Source organism: Peromyscus eremicus, chromosome 15, assembly GCF_949786415.1.
Source record: "Peromyscus eremicus chromosome 15, PerEre_H2_v1, whole genome shotgun sequence".
In the NCBI taxonomy this organism is placed as follows: domain Eukaryota; kingdom Metazoa; phylum Chordata; class Mammalia; order Rodentia; family Cricetidae; genus Peromyscus; species Peromyscus eremicus.
Genome location: NC_081431.1, coordinates 83,107,177 through 83,126,057, shown reverse-complemented (window position 1 = coordinate 83,126,057; position 18,881 = coordinate 83,107,177). Strand labels below are relative to the sequence as shown.

General features: G+C 40.7%; 1 long non-coding RNA gene across 1 annotated transcript; it reads left to right on the top strand.

Annotated features, from left to right (window-relative positions):
* The first annotated feature begins 3 nt into the window (after positions 1-3).
* Positions 4-18,656, top strand: LOC131925215 (uncharacterized). The gene is made up of 3 exons (XR_009383176.1): positions 4-612; positions 15,136-15,212; positions 18,611-18,656. It is a non-coding gene; the product is annotated as an uncharacterized LOC131925215 (long non-coding RNA).
* Positions 18,657-18,881: the final 225 nt, after the last annotated feature.

Genomic DNA, 18,881 nt, shown 5'->3' with positions numbered 1-18,881 from the left:
TTCTACAAGAGAACTCAGGGCTGGTATCTTAGAGGCACATCCCTAATGCTTAACTACATTGTTCAAAACATTTAAATGCTAAGAAATTGATGGATGAATCAATGAATTAATACTAATAGCTTAGTAAAACTCTATGAGATCCAGTGTTGCATGGTGTTCCCCTTCCCCAAGATATAATCTCATGCATCTTGGGGTTTGCCTTGTTAGCCATGGCGATGAGGGTATACTAACAAATGGCAGCTATGTTGATGATAATAATAAGGGACTTACGATAACTCCCTAGGGAAGATGGTCTTGAGACCCTTTACTAGTATTCTAATTATTGCTGCCTACCCAGCTATAAAGGATCTTGGAGAATTATACAATATATTTAAAAAGAACATGAAAGAATAAAAGAAGAAAAGAAAGAAGGAAGGAAGGAAAGAAGGAAGAAAGAAAGAAAGAAAGAAAGAAAGAAAGAAAGAAAGAAAGAAAGAAAGAAAGAAAGAGAGGGAAAATAAAAAAAGACTGATCAATTGAAAATGAGACTCCATGATGTAGCTTCCATGAGGCTGTCACCCATAATGTGATGGTTTCCAATGATTAAGCTGTTTGGTGGTCACTCACACTCCAGTAAGTAACACCTCACCTCTTCTAATGTAAATAAGTCCAATACATTGATTGTTCTCGACAAGTTGAACTTTGGTGGAATCTTGATTTAGTTTATTTTAAATGCCTACCTGTGCTGCTTAGACATTTGATTTTGTCTCTGCAGATTGAATTGATGCAATGTGGATTGCTGTGAAAATTCTTCTGACCAAAAAGCTTGCTTGAAACCTAGCTCATATGAAAGTAAATGAGTAGGCATTAACAGCTGGAGCTAATTTGTTGTCATGCTCTTTCTGGAATAGGTTATTATAAAAAAATGCAGTATCTTTTCCTCAAGATATTTTAAAAATAAGATTTTTTAATAACTATCTGAACTCAATGTTTGCATCAACATTGTTTATGAAGAAGATGAAATTGAGTATACTAACATATCATACACATTTTGTATTATTGTTTGTCATGGGTTGGCTATCACTTTAATGACAAAATTCCATTGCTTATTTTAAAACTTGAAACACTTCTCATGTTAATCTGTATAGTTATTAGGAGGTATCTGATAAAATAGCCTGTATTCAATGCAATTATTTTGCATTCATATTTTGAGATTAAGTAAAAAAAAAGCACTCCATGTCTAGAGGATAGGAATGCTTGTGGCTAGTTAAATCCAGAAATGATTTAAGCTAGAAATGCAGTGTCAATAATAGGCAATGTGACTGAAGTTGACCAAACTAGAGAATCCTGACACTTCATAAGTGCCTCATGCATGTCCTCCAGAGGATCAACTACAGCTGGAGAACGTGGACACAAACAGTGGTTGGACATGTACCTCAGTTTGTGATATTATTCTTTGTTCACACATCAGTGTCTTAACCTCTATTTTGAGAATTGGTTATTCCTAATGCTTTGTCAAGAGACAGACAACAGACGTACCTTAGAATCTCATTTATCTTCAAGCACCCACATTCATTGCATTGGCCATCTTACTCTCCCAAATTATTATAAGAAATTTATAGGAGAGACTATTAGTCCATTTTCATAACAGATCCTGACCCTGGCTACAGAAGGCAGTGTGTGCCATCCAGCTGGAAGTGATAGCACCAGCAGTCACTGGTCCTCTCTCTCTTCTTCATCTTCCATTCTCTCTGGTAAGATACTGATTTATCATCTGGGAGCCTGTTTCTATTGTTCAATTCTCAGTTGATAGTGTATAGTAAAATACGATTACTGTTTCCCTTCATAATATTAAAATGCCTTTTTCACCCTTCCTTACAGAAAATACAATTCAGATTCAATGAAAAAGGCTTCTTCTGTCCCTCTTAGAGTGCACAAAACCCATATTGAAAGCTCTGATTTATTTATAATACAGTACATTTTGTATAATGGGATATGAATCATATCTTCGTATCAACCAAAAAAGGACTTGACAGTTCAAGATGGATTTCTTGTAGCATAAGCTTAGGATATTTCTGTGAAAAGAAATATGTTTTCTTAATCATTCCTATTCAAGTGTGTGTGTGGGGAGGTCACACATGTACACTAAAACTGTTAGCGACAACAAGACTGAAATTTAACTCAAGTGGAATGCCGCTTGCCCTGGGCATGGGCATATTATGGTAATGACTGGTAATGACGGGTTTTATGGCACATTTCTTACTTTCTGAATCCTTCTCCTCCATCACTTTTTCCACATTAAATTTGTCATTTAAATTCTACTCTCCTCTCCCACTGCCTCCCTATATAAAACTTAGTGTTCATATGCACAACTCCCAAAATTTTATCTACCTGAGGGAATAATCACTAACATCAAATATCCCTTCCAAAAACACACCCTACATGTCAGATTCTGCCCATTAAAAACAAAGGTCAGAGGACTAATCAAATAGCTAACGTCATACCTTCTAAAACACAAGCTCGCGGTCACAGGTAATGTGTCATCAATGATGTGAGTATTAGTCAGAGCTGGGTTACATCCATGTAAGTGGATATTATTAGCCCTCAAGTATCAGTATAATGTTTATTCAATCACTAAAAATCTCTGCCACAGCTTCTCTAAACCGGAAACGAAAGGATTGTGTTAGTTCTAGATCATTCCTCACCATGAGAACATGATACATTTAAAATAGTTTGGAAAGCAATCCAAGAATCCCACTAACATGATCATCATAAAACCTTCTGATAGCAGTTGATACCATGCCCCTCTAGCAAAAGAATAGTAAGGTCTATTACCTCCCCTCCCATGAGCTTCTGATGTACAGTACCAAGCATGATGAGTTAGTTCCTTTAGCATGGCAGGCTTTACTTCTAAGCAGAAAATATTTGGTTACCCTCAAATAGTTGTGCTACTACTGGATCAATGGGCACATCTTTCCTAGGAGGTTGGTATCGTACAAGTGTAAAATGCAGGGGGGACACAAATAATCAAAAAAGACATGAATGTAGGAGGTGGACTTTTAGAGAAGGGGAAAAGGGTTTAATGAGGGGAAAAGAACAATTGTGAAGATTAAGTTCAAAGTACATTATATATAATCATGTATACATAAGGCAATTTCCTAAGTACCCACTGTAAGCACTGCTATTAAAAACAAACAAAAACAACTTCCAGCAGAAAAGGAAGGTATTCATAAGTGCTAAGCATGTAGGACTATTTGGATGAGGAATTTTTCATTGACACAGCTGAGGTAAAGAGGCACATTTGCAGAACACATTATCATTTAAATTATTTTCACTCCCTATCAAAATCACACACTAAAAAAATTTCAACACATCAGAAATTGAACATAGACGATGTAATCATGACCATAATTCCTAATATTTCCTTACTGGCACATGTGCTTGAGCATGCCAAGTTTGTGATTGAAGAGCTTGTAGATCTCTTCAAAAAATTAATAGCACAATTATCTTTGCAAAACAACAACAAAAGCTTGCTCAATTTCTAAGGTGTTTTCCCTGCTGATAAAGCACATTTTCAGATTTCATTTTATGGCCAGGCAGCTGCTAGTGCTAAATATTGAAACATACATTTTATATACTGACGTTTGTTTCACTGCTGATATTTATCAGTCAAACTTCATGATTTGTTTCAAATCAACCAGCCTTTTGTTCATCATTGTTTTTTTTCTACAAAGGTAGAAATATCTGCATCTTATTCAGTAGGTCATTTAGAGCTAGGGTCTGGCAAATCTCAGACAAAGGATGTAGAGTAATGATGACTCTTAGTGTCCAGGTCATTAATCTATAGCAGTAACTGGAATTAGAAATATATGCTGTACTTGCTTTCCAAACCCATAAGGCATGAAGTTAATACTGAGTTCCACTAATCATTCTTTTAATTCTTCTGACTGTTTGCTTCAGAAGTCAGGAATTGAAACAGCAGGGGAACCACAGATGGCCTCTTCCGTATTGGCAAAAGTAATAGAAAATTACCATTTATTTGCACTTTTGTCTTTAGATTATGATGAGATTTGAAAAGGAGTATCTAAAAGGAAGTTCAGGCAAAGCATGTCTTGTATTTATAAGAAAATAAAAATAGTAGTGTCAGAAGCCAGAGCAGCCTGCAGCTCAGGCCACAGAAGCTGCTTCTGTGGAGGGAGTGACAAGCACCCACTGACAGCCTCTTTGTGAATCTCTAACCCACTAACAGAACACAAGCGACATTCTTACAACGCCATGGAAGGTTACAGACCCCAAACTACCAAATTCTGGGACATCTGAGAGCTACTGACAGCAAACCATTTTCCCAGCTGTGTAGTAGGTACAGTTCAACTAGACACGTCCCTCTTTCTCACTTTCCCCCAATCCAGGGAGTCATACATTCTTTCCTGGCAATGGCAGACTCCACTACCCTCTCCCTGCTACTCGGGAGCAGATCAGAGAGCCTGAGTATACAAAACTCCCCTTTGTCTGACATCTCTAAGGAGAACCTATCCAGCTCTGTCTTGTGGGGCTGAACTCCCAGCAGAGCCCATGCCAAGTTATCTAGGACATTGTACCTGAATTGTCCTGAGTGTCTCTACCATTCTTCTCTCAGTCTCCAAAGTATTAACAACACTTCCACTAAACTTCTTACATAAGAGGACATCTGCCTCAGTGACCCCCTTGAACATCAAACCTGCAATCTGTCAGTTAGTGAAATACTAGTAGGTGGTTTCCTCATTGAGAGGAAGGGGACATTCAGTGAAAAGAAAAGTGACAGCCAGACACTTGGTGCTTGAGGTCAGTGGAAGAACTTGTCTTGTTAGGACAGAAGGCAGCATTTGAAAGGGCTGATAAAGCCCCTGGAAGCTCACACTCAATGAGGGTAAATAGAGCCTTCCTCAGTAGCACAAACCCACAAAATTTAGTAAAGAGAGGATTCTTACAGAAGCCCCAGTCACACCAGGGAGTGCTACCTTTCTATAAATATCCCAGCAATCTTGAATGGGTCAGGTTATGAGTTAGTCTCACTTATCTTTGTCTAAACAGTTCCATTAGAAAAAACTTCCATAAAATTAAGCATAAAGTATTTATATCTACATATTTAATTAAATACATTTATGAAAACGAGTTACAATTAATTTCTCTGTTTCATTTGTGGTCAAGAGATTGAAGGTCAATAGCTCTACATTTTAAAAGTAAACATCCTTGAATGTCAAAGACATACTCTGCAAGAGTGCCCCTTTTCCCTCCTAGACGTGTTTATTTTTAATGAAAAACTCATTAGTAACAATGTTTCACCCTGATCAGGATGCCCACTCTCACCTCAGAGTGGAGACTTCCCAGTCACAATTCCTCTCCCTGCCTCAAGGGACAATGGTGAGACAGAGCGATCCAGCCCTGGGGAAAGTCACCTTGCCTGTAGTCAACAATTTGCTATGCAGATTCTTGCTATTCCCACCCTAACTCAGAGAGCCTGACTGCAAGCAAAGGCTATGGCTACTTGTCAATCATGTGGCTTAGACCCTCCCCCTTCTGAAACCTATAGGAAAGGACAGGCTGTGACCACCACTTCTATCACTCTGCCACAGGGGCCTGAACTCTCTTCAGAGCCCTCATCATGCTTCTATCTGTCTATCTGTGATCTTAATAACTCTCCTGAAAAAAATATATCTAACCAAAATGACAGTCTGCTTCAGTGTCCCCACCGGGCCCCAAACCCAAGACTGTTCAAATGAATGCACTCAAATAGGGGAGATTATACAAAAAGGACCCAACAATAAACGTTGTTCTCTGCTTATAAGAGTTATTTCTTCATTGAAGGCGACCTAGTGTGCTGGCTGTCAGAGCAGTTTACTAGTATTTCATCATATTTATACACCATAATTCCTAGAGTCTATTGATTTACAATTTAATAGTTTCTAGTTTTGCTGTTACACACAGTGCTGTAAGGAGCATCTCTTGCACATTACAGAGGCAATATCACACAAGGAGAAATGGAAAATGCATTCCTAGCAATAAGATTGCTGGGTCAAAGTTTGTGTGCATTCACTTTTTAATAGGCATTGCCAAATTGCCCGCCAGAAATTTCACACCAGCTTAGATTCCCATCAACTTTTATGAGAGGCCTTGCTGCTTCCCACACTTGCTGGTGCTGAGAATCATTAAGCACTTTCATTTTTATTTTTTCTGATAGTGTAGCCCGCATGCCTGAAAGCGATGAGGATCTTCTAAAGGACACTGGTGCCCCTCCATTTGGCTATTAGGTTGCGGAAACAAAGCAACCCATGGAGCTGGAATTTCCCACAGGAAATCCAGCCTGTGAGAGGGGAAAGGCTGAGCACTTCCACCCTCTTTTCTCCAACCAGAGGGTGACCTTGTCTCCTGGAAAGGGGAAAAGATTAAAATTACATGCAATACCCACAAGATGATTGTCAGACCATTTTGTTGAATGCACAATGATGGAGCAGTAATGGGCAGGCCCACACCTTGAAGACTGCTAGGTTATACACATCTCCTGGCCTCTGCTTAACCTAAACCTCATCTAGTATCCAGGAAGTAGACTTGGGGCACATTGGATCTCCTTACCCTCTTCCTAATGTGGCCACATGGAATACATCTCCTTTTCCTGCTTTGTACTATAAACGTGGCCCTTTTATTGGCATATGGAAGCTGGGTGACCAAGTGTAGTTGATCAGGGCTGCCTGGGGCACAGGCTCTAATCACACTGCCCAGACCCTTGAATCTCATGTGAATTCCCCCACAGACAACAGGTGTTGAACATTTTTCATATGCTTGTTAGCAATCATTTTGAAATTTTACTTAGTTATATATTTGAACAATTTTAATCTTACATTGTGGACTTTTTTTTATTACATATTAAGTTAGAGAATTTGCCATTTTTCAGCCATTATGATGTGAGTACACATTCTTGATTTATATTCTGTGTCTTGAATTACTTTTTGTACCATAGAAAATAGTAGGCAATGTACTACCTGCCAGACCCTCTGGGTGTGTATTACAGCTTTGCTACTTCGGGAACTTGTTTAACCCATCAGTAGGTAAGTTTTCTTGTCTTGAACTGGCTAGCTTTCACAGTGTTTTGAGGCATGCTGCAGGAAGAGAAAAGTAGTCATCAGTCTTACACAGCTGTGAACTCTGTGTGCTGCCAAAGTGACTGGCCTAAAAAGACGTGTCCACTGGTACATTAGTGGTACAAATCTCACGTAAGTAACTGCTGCAGCCCGCGCAGCTGGAGCACGAAATCTGGAGAAGGACTCCGAGGTTAAACAGCTCTCTAGACACCCAGTCTCAGTTCGTCAGGGAAGCAGCTCTCTTTATTCGTACCAACATGGCCTTATATACCCCTCCAACAGCAGGGGTCAAGGAATGGTTACTCTGTATCCGGAGGCAAGCCAGACACTGTTTTCCAAACAGGAAAAAACACAGGAGAACTGATCCCCAGCACCCTCCGGAACCCAACTGCACATTTTTCACACAAACAACTTAACTGGGACAAGACAAAAAAGGGCATTTAAGATTAAGGCAGCAAACTTACTGCTGCCGCCAGTAACCAGCTACTTCCTGGATGTATTTAACTTTCCCTCCCCAAGAGAAAAAACATACCTGGCACCATTTTCAGACCAAGAAACCATGGATAGATAGTTCATAAGCCCTATGGAGGGGGCCTACTACTATTATTTTGCTAAATAGCCACAATGTTAACAATTCCCAATGACTTATTGTTATTCTAATAGATTAAAGAAGCTTCTTTCTTCAGTAAATGCTCAGTAACACAGAGACCTTCAGTTGGGCCAAGTGCAGACAATACTGCTCGAGATTAAATAGGACATCTATATTTCACCCCATTCCCACAAGGCTAAGGAATAATTCCAGACAAGGGGATGGAAAGGTTGTAAGAGACAGAGGTAGTGTAAGACTAAAGGAAAACTGTTTAGACATAGTAGGACAGTTGCACATATGAATTCACGGCAGTACACACAAGACTTCAAGCTAGATAAAATATCTGAACAACAAGGGGAGAGGAGCACAGTGTCTTACCTCTCACTGAAGTGTTACTGGCAATGAATAGCTGTGGGGAGAATAAGAGTCGATTTTTGTTAAGGGTGTGCTCCCTGGCTGTTCCACTGTGCTCCAGCATAAGACCCCATGTCCAAAAGCAGAACAAATCAGACTAGATGATTTTTAAAAGGAAGAAAAAGAAGGTTAGAAAGTTGGGTGGGTGGAGAGATGAGGGTGGGTATGGGAGGAGATGGTAGATGGTTGAATATGATCAGAATACATTGCAAAACATTCCCAATGAACAGCTAAAACATTACAAAAGAAACACGGTGAATTGCATTTAACATGTCATTTCAGAATCTCCATATTTGAAGATGATAAAATTGAAAAATAATTCAACCAAATATATATAGGATACCTGGGAGATGGTTCAGTCGTTAAAGTTCTTCACTTGCATGTATGATAATTTGTGTCTGATCCCTAGCACTCACATTAGTAGCTAGGTATGGTAGTGTGTGCTTGTGACCCCCAACCCTGGTGGGAGAAGAGGGTAGACACAAGAGGATCCCTGGGCCTTGCTGACAAGGTAGTTTTGCTGGAGGGAATTCAGCTCCAGGTTTAATGAGAGACTCTGGCCTCCACATGCATATTCACACATGTACAAGTATACCCATACACAAGTATATGTGTATTTTACATTTAACACACACAGACAATACTCACATATAACTCACACAGTACAATACACACAACACACACATTACAATTCACACAGCATTAAGAAGATATACAACATATTCATGTGGGTTGGTAAACCTAAATGAGTTAGTAGTGAGAAAACTACAGACTTTTATAGAATATCAATTGTTGAATGTTAGCACTGTGTCATTCTATTCCGGTCAAATTGATCAGGCTTTTTCTTTATGATTCCAAACTTTTCATTCTGATTAAAAGTTAGGCAATTTTCACATGTAAATTACAAATTTGTATGAAAAGCAAGCAGCAGGAAAAAAGACTGCTTTCAGATGTATCTGGCTTAGTATTTCACTCAAGGCTAATTAATAAGAAGCCTATATGAATGTTGGAGTCTTTGATGTCCAAACAACTTGAAGTGTTTCAGCCTTTCACAAATAATAAAGTAAAAAATACATAAATTATTCATGGAAGAAGTCATATTCATGGTGGCTTTTCTGCTGATGGTGACATTTTAAGAGGCCCTCTTGCTGATGCTGATGTGGTTCTTCTCATGAGTGGTTCCAAATAACCAGTGGGAAGGGATGGACCCATAAACAGGATGGACATGTTTTTGAAAGGAATACCCACTTCTCATTAGACAATTTTGGGAAAGATGGGTGAGCTTCAAGAGAAAGGTGTTCAGCTAAATTTCTCTTCAGGGTAAGACATTTAATAACAGATATGTTAACACTACAGGCCACAAGGCAAGACCTGTGGGAAAAAAAGTCAGTATCCCAGTACAAACAATGTTCCAAGAGAGGGGGACCTCCCCCATCATGTGGTTAATAAACAACCAACTATGTTTTGTGGTAAGGTAGCCTTTGCTTACGGGACAGAAAGAGCACAAAATGTGGTGCGTGTCCACTCCTCCTACAGCATCTTTGTAGAGCAAAGAGACTATTAAAGCTCCTGCCCTGAAGAGAATGGAAAGCCCTGGGGGGAGTGTGGTGTCAGGGGGGTGAAGGCTCAGCTTTTAAATTCTAGTAAAGTGAGAAACCGAAGGGCAAATTCCTTTTCAGTTCCTCCATTCACTCTGAATGTATCTAATAATATCGATTTGAAAGTGAAGATAGATAACTTCTGGTTCAGTCTTTTAATCTTGAGTTTCCTTTTTAAAATCTCTGTCTTTTTGTGTCTTTGTCTTAGTCTCTGTTTCTCTCTCTCTCTCTCTCTCTCTCTCTCTCTCTCTCTCTCTCTCTCTCTGGCACACACTTATGTGTACATAACTAAATGGTCAGAGGACAACTTCAAATGTTGTTTCTCATGAGTCTTTCATCTTGTTTTATGAGACTGAAATGTTCATTGGTCCTAAGCTGACCCCATAGGCTAGACTGGCTGACCAGTCAGTCCCAGGGACCCAATCCAGCTCTCTTCTCATTCTCAGTGAACTGCCCTGGCAGAAATAAAGACATTCTAAAGAAACACTTATATCTGTCCATCTGATTTCCAGACAATGAAACAATGGACCCCAAAGAAATGGGAATTTTTCAGAACTCTCATTCTGGGAGACAGAAGAGGAAGCAGAAAGAAAGGGAGCTCATCTCCTAGAAAGAGAAGAGAATTAAGAGTTCTAACCATTTGTTAGACCACCATACAGAATGAGACTGGGGCATAGACAATGGTGGATCAGTGATGGGCTGGACTGCTTCTTGACTAGAACTGCTTAGATTTGCATATCCTTGGCCCTCTCTTCCTCTATTAAAATTGTAATATCACTTCAGGACCCCAAAGTTGAACTTCAGATGGGGAGTGGTAGAGTTTTTTTGTTCTTTTTCCAAACTGGCCACATTGAATAAATCCAATTTTTCTATTTCCACTATTAATTTGACTCTTTTAATTGGCTTCTTAAAGATGCCTTCTTGACCCTGGCTTGGGGTACAGGTTGTGACCCCTGAGTTTGATAATACCAGTGCTGGGATAACAAGACTCTAACACTTTCTAACATTGATTCTAGATAGCAAACTCAAGTCCTCACACTTGTGAAGCAAGTGCCTTACGTACCCACCCACTAGCTCAGTCCCACTCTAGTGCCTTTCTTTTCATGTGTGCGCTGACATGAAACATAGTGCTTTAGGAACAGTATTGGATAACGAGGTGGGCGGTGTCGATGGTGTAAATGACATAGCTTGTGGGTGCATCCTGTTGATGCTGCTGACTAGTGTTTTCAGCATAAAAAACACCCCGTTCACAGATTCACAAGAGGGTCTTTGATTTCAAGGCAAATCTAAACATTGTCAGAGGACTGTATGATGGTCACAAAGCACTGCAAGCCCCAAAAATATATGAAGTAGGATTTCAGGTGATTGTGACAAGCTAATACCTGGAAGAAGCCAAGGGCCTTCCAGAGGTCACGCTGAGGCTCAAGGAGTCTTGGTGATATTGGCTTTTGATTACTAGCCATTTTCTACTATGAATTTCTCCTGTGGTACTGTAGCTTTTCCATCATTATTTGGGCATCATTTCCCCTCTACTAATGGAATATTTAGATGACCTTCTGTGCTGACAGCTATGCACAGCCAGAACCCCAGTTCAAGCCTCCCTGTAATTATCATCATTGGTAGCATCTGGCCAGGTCCATCCCCAGACAGAGGAAAGTGCCTTATCAGAGATACCTCTGTACTCTCTAAGAACAGACTTAAGCATCCAGACTGTTTGAGAAGGCCTGGCAGAGGTGCCAATTAAGCTTAACTTTCTCCTTTCCAAAGTCTTATCTCTAGTTTTAGATCCACCCTTAACAATTAATTCAGAACTAAAGGGTTCCAACTTACAGGTACATCAAGCTATGATGGAAGTTGCCTAGCCAAGTTGCCTAGTGACCGAGCACACTCACCAGAAACAGTGAGAGCAGAGATAGTTTGGAGAGATAAGGATCAAACAGATAAATAGGCAATTTTATTTTCAGAGAAGAGAGACCGAGAGGAGAAAAGAAAATGGAAGAACTATATGGGTAAGAACTGGAGAGAAACAAACTAGATGGTGAAAAACTAGTTTGAAGGGCTAGAAGAGAGGACTAGAGGAATGAGATGGAAGATGAGGAAGAGCCAGATAGGGAAGAAAAAGATGAGGAAGGACAAGATGAGAAAGAAGGAGATGAGAGAGGAGTTAAGATGGGAAGGAACTAGCCCGGGGACCAGAGAGCGAGAATTGTTGAGACCAAGGTCGGATAAAGCACAGAGACAAATAGCCAAACAAACGGAAACACATGAAATATGAACCAATGGCTGAGGGGTCACCAACTGGATCAGGCCCTCTGAGTGGGTGAGACAGTTGATTGGCCTGATCTGTTTGGGAGGCATCCAGGCAGTGGCACCGGGTCCTGTGCTCATTGCATGAGTTGGCTGTTTGAAACCTGGGGCCTATGCAGGGTCCCTTGGTTCGGCATGGGAGGAGGGGACTGGACCTACCTGGACTGAGTCCACCAGGTTGATCTCAGTCTGTGGGGAAGGCTTTGCCCTGGAGGAGATTGGAATGGGGGGCGGGCTGGGGGGAAGGTGAGGGGGGCGGGAGGGGGGAGAACAAGGGAATCTGTGGCTGATATGTAGAACTGAATTGTATTGCAAAATAAAAATTAAAAAAAAAAAAAAAAAAAAAAAAGATGGGAAGGAACTATATGGATGAGGACCTAGATGGAGCAGAACGAAGATGAGAGAATTAAGATAGAACTTAGAGTACAGCAGATAAATTTAGAGAGAAATCAGACAAGAAAGGAGCTAGGCACGAACAGAACTTAAGCACTGTAGAGAGAAAACTGACTCAGAAGAATAAAATGTGTGGACTAAAGAGTCTTGTGTACATAGATTCATTTCTTATCTTCAAAGATTAAATTATCAACTGGTTGTAGATTCTTCCTGGACCCTGGGAGGGGACTATCGAGGGGCTGGACCCCGATAGTTCATAATAACAAAGGTCCCACATGGACTTCACAGGTGTTACAATATTTAGGGAGTCCTTCATCTTCTCCAGCAGGGAGAAAGGCCAGCAGAGAAGGTTATCAGGAGCTTCCTGAAGCCTCATTCCCACCTGATCCTCAGCTGTCTCCATACCTATAGCAGGAAGTGAAATAAGCCCTGCATGCTGAGGGTGTAATGCTACCCTTCCAATAGTCCATTTAGAAAGTGCCCTTGGGAAGGGATATATTGAGGTGATATAAAATAAATAGACTTTACTTCAAATTCTAACACTTTGGGTGTTTGACTTGAGGAATATTAATTGGACAGTCAAGATAATGGGTATGGTATGTGATACCGAGAAATATTTTTTGCCTGTACATAGGATTATAACAATTATATCAAATAAGACTATGTGCTGAGTAGCATCTCATTGTTCCAGCCATAGAGTGAGTGCTCAGTTGACCTATAAGAAATGTTACTGACATCATCACCAACAAAGCATGTATGTGGAGAGAGGGCTGGAGTGAGACTGGGCTAGTGTTACAAATGGGTGTTAAAGTGGGTCACTGAGGCAGATTGCCCTTTTGGATAAAAGTTTTATTACATGAGTTCTTTTTTAAATTTTTATTTCTTTAATTATTATTTAATTCACTTTACTTGTTTATTTATTGTATGTGTAGGGTTGCATGTGTGTGGCTGTGCATGCCACAGAATGTGAGTGGATGTCTGAGGACTAGCTATGGAAATTGATTCTTTCCCTCTACAATGTGGGTACAAAGTGATCAAACTTAGGTTGTCAGGCTCAGCGGAAAACATTACCCTCTGAGCCATCTGGCTATCCCTATTAGAGAGTTCCTAACATCATGGAAAGAAGGAATGAGGAGCGCTCTGAGGAGATTCTGCCCCACTGGAGAAAGTCCTGGCACCCTCTTATAAGTCTGAATGATTGGGGAAGATATCATGCCTTGTAGTTGGGGAATAGTCCAGAGTACCTGCTTGAAGTCAAGCTGTGTCAACTTCCCAAAAGGACAGAGCAGGAGAAGGGAGAGATCTGGTCCTTTGTGATTGCAGGGTCACAGTAGAAGGCTTGTCAGTTTTCTAAAGTCTGGTTCCTCTTGGACTCTGCTGGACTCTTGAGAAAGTGAAGGTCACTGACTCAGGACAGTCACAAAAGGCAGCCTGCCATGCTGCAGGTGAGCGTTGCTTGAGTCTCTCTCTCTCACCACCTTCTCTATCTCTGGGGAAAAGACAAAATCTCGTATTTTGATTTACAATTTCGTGTAGCCCTGGTTGGCTCTGAACTTGCTATGAAGCAAGGGAGTGAGGACTCAAACTTCTGATTTTTCCGCCTCTACCTCCATAGTGCTGGGATTCAGAAATGTGCCACCACACCCAGTTTATGCAGGCCTAGTCATCAAACCTAGGGTTTTATCCATGCTAGCAAACACTCTATCAAGTGAGCTCCATTATAGCCCACACAAATATGTTTAAAGTGTCTAACACTGAGTTCATAAGTATGTTACTTTTTTAAGACTTATTCATTTATTTTATGGGGGGGGGTGCCTACAATGTCTGTTTGCAGGCCAAGGCTAGAGGAGGGCCTTAACTTTCCTGAAATTGGGGTGACAGACCGTTAGACAGTGAGTTACCATATAGGTGCTCAGGATTGAACTCGGGTTCTCTGGAAGAGCAACCAGTGCTGTAAACCATCTCTCTAGCTCCATGTGAATCCTTTTAGCATTAATGGTGAGACAGCTGTGGTGCCAAACAGTGGCCAGCTCAGGAAAGGAGCTGAAACAAAGGTACCTTCAGAAAGAACCTTATTAGGAGAGGGCCTGGTGGAGGGACATCAAGGGGAGAAGGGAGAGAAAGGAAAGTCCTCAGAGAAATTCCATGAACAGTGTGGATATCTGACTTTTATAGCTCCTGAGGCTTCCAGGAAAATCCATACCACCTGTTTCGGCTGGGGCCAACATAGGGCCCTGAAGTTGAAAGACATTAAGGGCAGAGTATCATATCAGAGGCAGCAAGATGGAACTTAAAGAGAAAGAGAGACTTTCCTCTGTAAATTAGAAATGAGCTTTATTATGAGATTATTAAGAGAAAGATTAAAGTAAAGAAGTGTGAGACAAAGCACTTTGAAAGTCAAGGTGAAGGGACATCAATGAGAAAAGCAGGGGTGGGGTGGCTCAGAGAAACTCCATGAACAATGGGGATATCTGACTTTATATTTTCTGAGACTGGCAGGAAAATCTACTCCAAGTGTCTAAGGGTTTTCTGTTGCTGTGATAAATGTCAGGGCAAAAGCCACTTGGTGGGAAAAGAGTTTATTTAATCTTGCAGCTCTCAGGTCATACTCTATCGCTGAGGGAAGTCAGGGTAGGAATTCAAGACAGGAACCTACCAGAGGAAGGAAGTGATGTATAGACTATGAAGGAACACTGCTTACTGATTTCTCTCATGGGTTGCTCAATCTGCTTTCTTATAGAAGCCATGGCCACCAGCCCAGGGATAGCAGCACTCATGATGATGGTCTGGACCCTCATCGATCACTAGTTAGCAAAGGTACTACAGATTTGCCTGAAGGCCAGTTTTATAGAGGTATTTTCTTAAATGGAAGTCTATCCTTCCAAATGATTCTAGCTTGTGTCAAGTTGGTATAAACCTAGCCAGCATACCCTGTGGATGATTTAGTCATATACTCCACATGTGGAGCCACATAGACTATAAATCTCTATTGTATTTTTGAGGGGAAGAACTTAAAGGTGAGAATAGTATAGCTTCCTCTTTAAGTTTTCAAATTCTATTTATTTATGTGATTATGCACGTATATATTTGTGGCGGGGGGGGGGGGGTCTGTGTGTGTGTGGGTCTGTGTGTGTGTGTCCGTGTGTCTATGTAATGTATTTGATGCAGTGTACAAGTGGAGATAAGAAGACAACTTGTGGCTTTGATGATCAAACTCCAGTCCTCATTGTTGGTTTTAAATAATAAACAGCACTGTTACCATGGGAGAAAGGTCATGAGGCACGACAAAACCCAGTATTAGAGCTTTATTAGGAGGAGGGGGGGACAAAAGACAGTGGGGCCAGGCCTGTGGAAGAAACATGTGAGGAGAAGGGAGGGGGGAGGATGAGAGAGCAGAAGAGAGAGGAGGAGTCTGTGACCAGCTTTTTAAGGATTTTTTTGCCCATGTGCCTGTGGGCTTACAGAGCTATGCCTTGCATGCACAGATTGTGTGATCATGCAGCGTGCATTATGTAATCACACAGCACACTGATGATGTCAGATGTAAGACCCCTTGCTTAGCCACTAAACTGCACATGTGCGATCATGCAGCTGGAGGAGTGGCAGAATCCTAACACTCATGCTTACTGGTAAACACCTTGACCCATTGAGTCACCTTGCTGGTGCTGTGAAAGGACTTCTCAACTCTCTGCCAAAGAGAGCTGAAGGCAGACATGGCATGGTTTCTCTAGGCTGGCAAATTTGGTCATCTTACACTGATAAGCTGCTTAAAGTGGCAGAGCAGGGATTCAGCCTTCTACCGGATACAACCTTGAAGGCAACAAAAGCCTTAGTATCTCTCTTTAAGTGCAGAAATAGAGCTAAAAGTGCTTGCAAATTATTACTTCCTATTCACTACCACTCTCTTTAAGTGTCACAGTCTTACAGAAATGGCTTTATAATAGAGTTTAATAGCAATATTGTGTAAATGCTTCTGGAGCGATGGTTCAGTTGTCATGAAAATGTCCTGCTTTTGCAGAGGCCCCAGGTTTGGTTCCTAGCATCCATATTAGGTGGGCCATAAATACCTATAACTCCATTTTCAGGGTTTCTGATAACCTCTGCTGGTCTCTGCAGACACTACACTCACATGAACCTATATTCACTATACACATAACTAAAAATATAAACCAATAAATTTTTATAAACAAAATATTGAGAAAATGAAGTTCTCAAGGGAAGGATAGATGAAAAGGAATTAGTATTTTATAAAAATGATTCCTGTGGCACTTTAAAAAATATTTGCATATTTGCCTCCCATAAGACCTTACCAAATGTATAATAACTCCATTTTACACAGGAAACACAGAAACATGAAGCTGTGGTAGGCTGTCTACATTTCTGAGACTAGTCAGCTATTAAAAGGCACTGCTGGAGCTTTGAATCAGGTCTGTTAATGCGAAAACTAACAAGCGTGGAAAATCATACCGTCAGGACAAGTAAAGGTGACACGGGTGATGAGAAGCTAGAGGTTGTGTTCTTCCTTTAGAGTTGTATCTAAAATATGTTCTATTGATGGAAGACTAGGGTCCAAAAAGGTGGTCACTCATAAGAATAACTGATTGGATGAAGCTTGATGACAAATGAAGAAAAATGTCATTGAACTTATCGGAGTAAAGAAAAGAGTAGGTTTATTTTGGGGTAACTAACAACAAGTAAAGGGGTTGGCTACAGGATGCGGGAGAGGTGAAGCGCAGTCCAGCAGTGTTCTCTGGAGAACTCTGCTCGGTCTACATCCAGCATCGAGGATCACCAGGAACCAAGAGCACCAGCACATCCAGATCTCGGTCTTAAGGACTCCCATCCTGGCCCCCACCTCAGGGGCAGGCCATAGGTAGGCATGACAGTTACCGGAAAGAAGCCTCACTGTGGGTAGTACTTCCAGGTCAAAGCTGGAGCACCTACCCACTACAGATAGAGGAAAACTACAAAGGTTAGATATTTAGTTTTTTGGATTATAAACGTAAGAACAAAAGAACAAAAACGTATCTGTCCAGTACTGCATCCCTTTTTCCTGTTCCCTTGGCTCCCCTTTGTCCCCTCTACCATCACCATGAGCCTCAGTTCTTAAAGGACCCAGATGTCCTCGTCACCAAAGGAAAGCATCAGATCCTTCAGTAAAATGGCAACTTGGGTTGCAAGGCAATTTTCTTCCATGAGTTTTTTTTTACTTTTATGTAATTTCAGACCATGAAAAAGCTACCATGATAGCATAAAATTCCTTAATGTTAAGATTTTAATATTTGCTTTGTTCTTTCTCATTCTTGTGGTTTTGAGTATATTTATAAGCAATGCTTGTTTTTGTTTGTGTGTGCATCATATTATATCTTAGAGTGATGTAATCAGTATTGGTGGCTTGTGTTAGAAGCCAATAAAACTAAATAAAGTGATGATCCCCCCAATGATGAAAAAAAAAAGAGTAGAAGACATTAAGAAAAAAAATACATCTAGGAATAGTGTAGTGCATAACATGATTGTTATCTTGAGGTAAATTTGACCCAGTAGTCTCTATGAACTAGTTAGTAGAATAATACAGAGGTAGCTAAGCCTATGATAATGGTAATGGAGCCATTGTCACTCCCTAGTAGAAGGAAGTGGAATAGGGCCTCAGAATTTTCGTTTATTGTCCTAGTTACTTTGCCTGTTGATGTGATAAAACATTCTGACAAAAGTAACAGGGCTTATTTTGGCTGATAGTTCAAGATTACAGTCGATCCTGGTTAAAAAAAAAAAACAAAAAAGTCATGGAGTCAGGGAATTGACACAGCTGGTCACATTGTTTCTTTAATCTAGAAGCAGAGAGAAATGAATGAACTCTCCTACTCAGCTCCTTTTCCCAGTATATATAGCCCAGAATTCCAGTCCACACAATGCCACCTTTCACAGTAAAGAGGCCTTCCCACTTCAATTAAATCAACAGAATCCCTTACAGACATGTCCAGAGGTTCTCTCCTGGATGATTCTCAATCTCATCAAATTGACAACTGAGATTAATCACCACACCTGGTGAAGCAGTTTCAATGACGATAATTACTCATAGGCTCACATATCTGAATTGAACACTTGGTCCATGTGAGTGATACTGTTTGGGACGGCTGCGGAACTCTAGGAAGCAGAGCCTTGAGGGAGGAAATACATGACCCAGTTTCCAGTTCACTCTCTCTTCATGTTTGCAGATTGAAGACGTGATCTCCCAGCTTCCTGCTCTTAAAGCCAGCTGCCATGCCTTGCCTCCCCCCGCATCATTATGGACTCTCCTTTGGGAAACATAAACCAAAATAAACTGTTTCCTACAGAAGTTGCTTTTGGTCATGGTATTTCATCACAGCAATAGAAAAGTAACTAATATAGAAGTTAGTAAAAGAAAGTGGGCTATTGCTATAAGGAATCTGACCATGCTAGTTTTTTGGAGGAGTGTGGAAGACTTTGGAACCTTGGCTAAGAAAA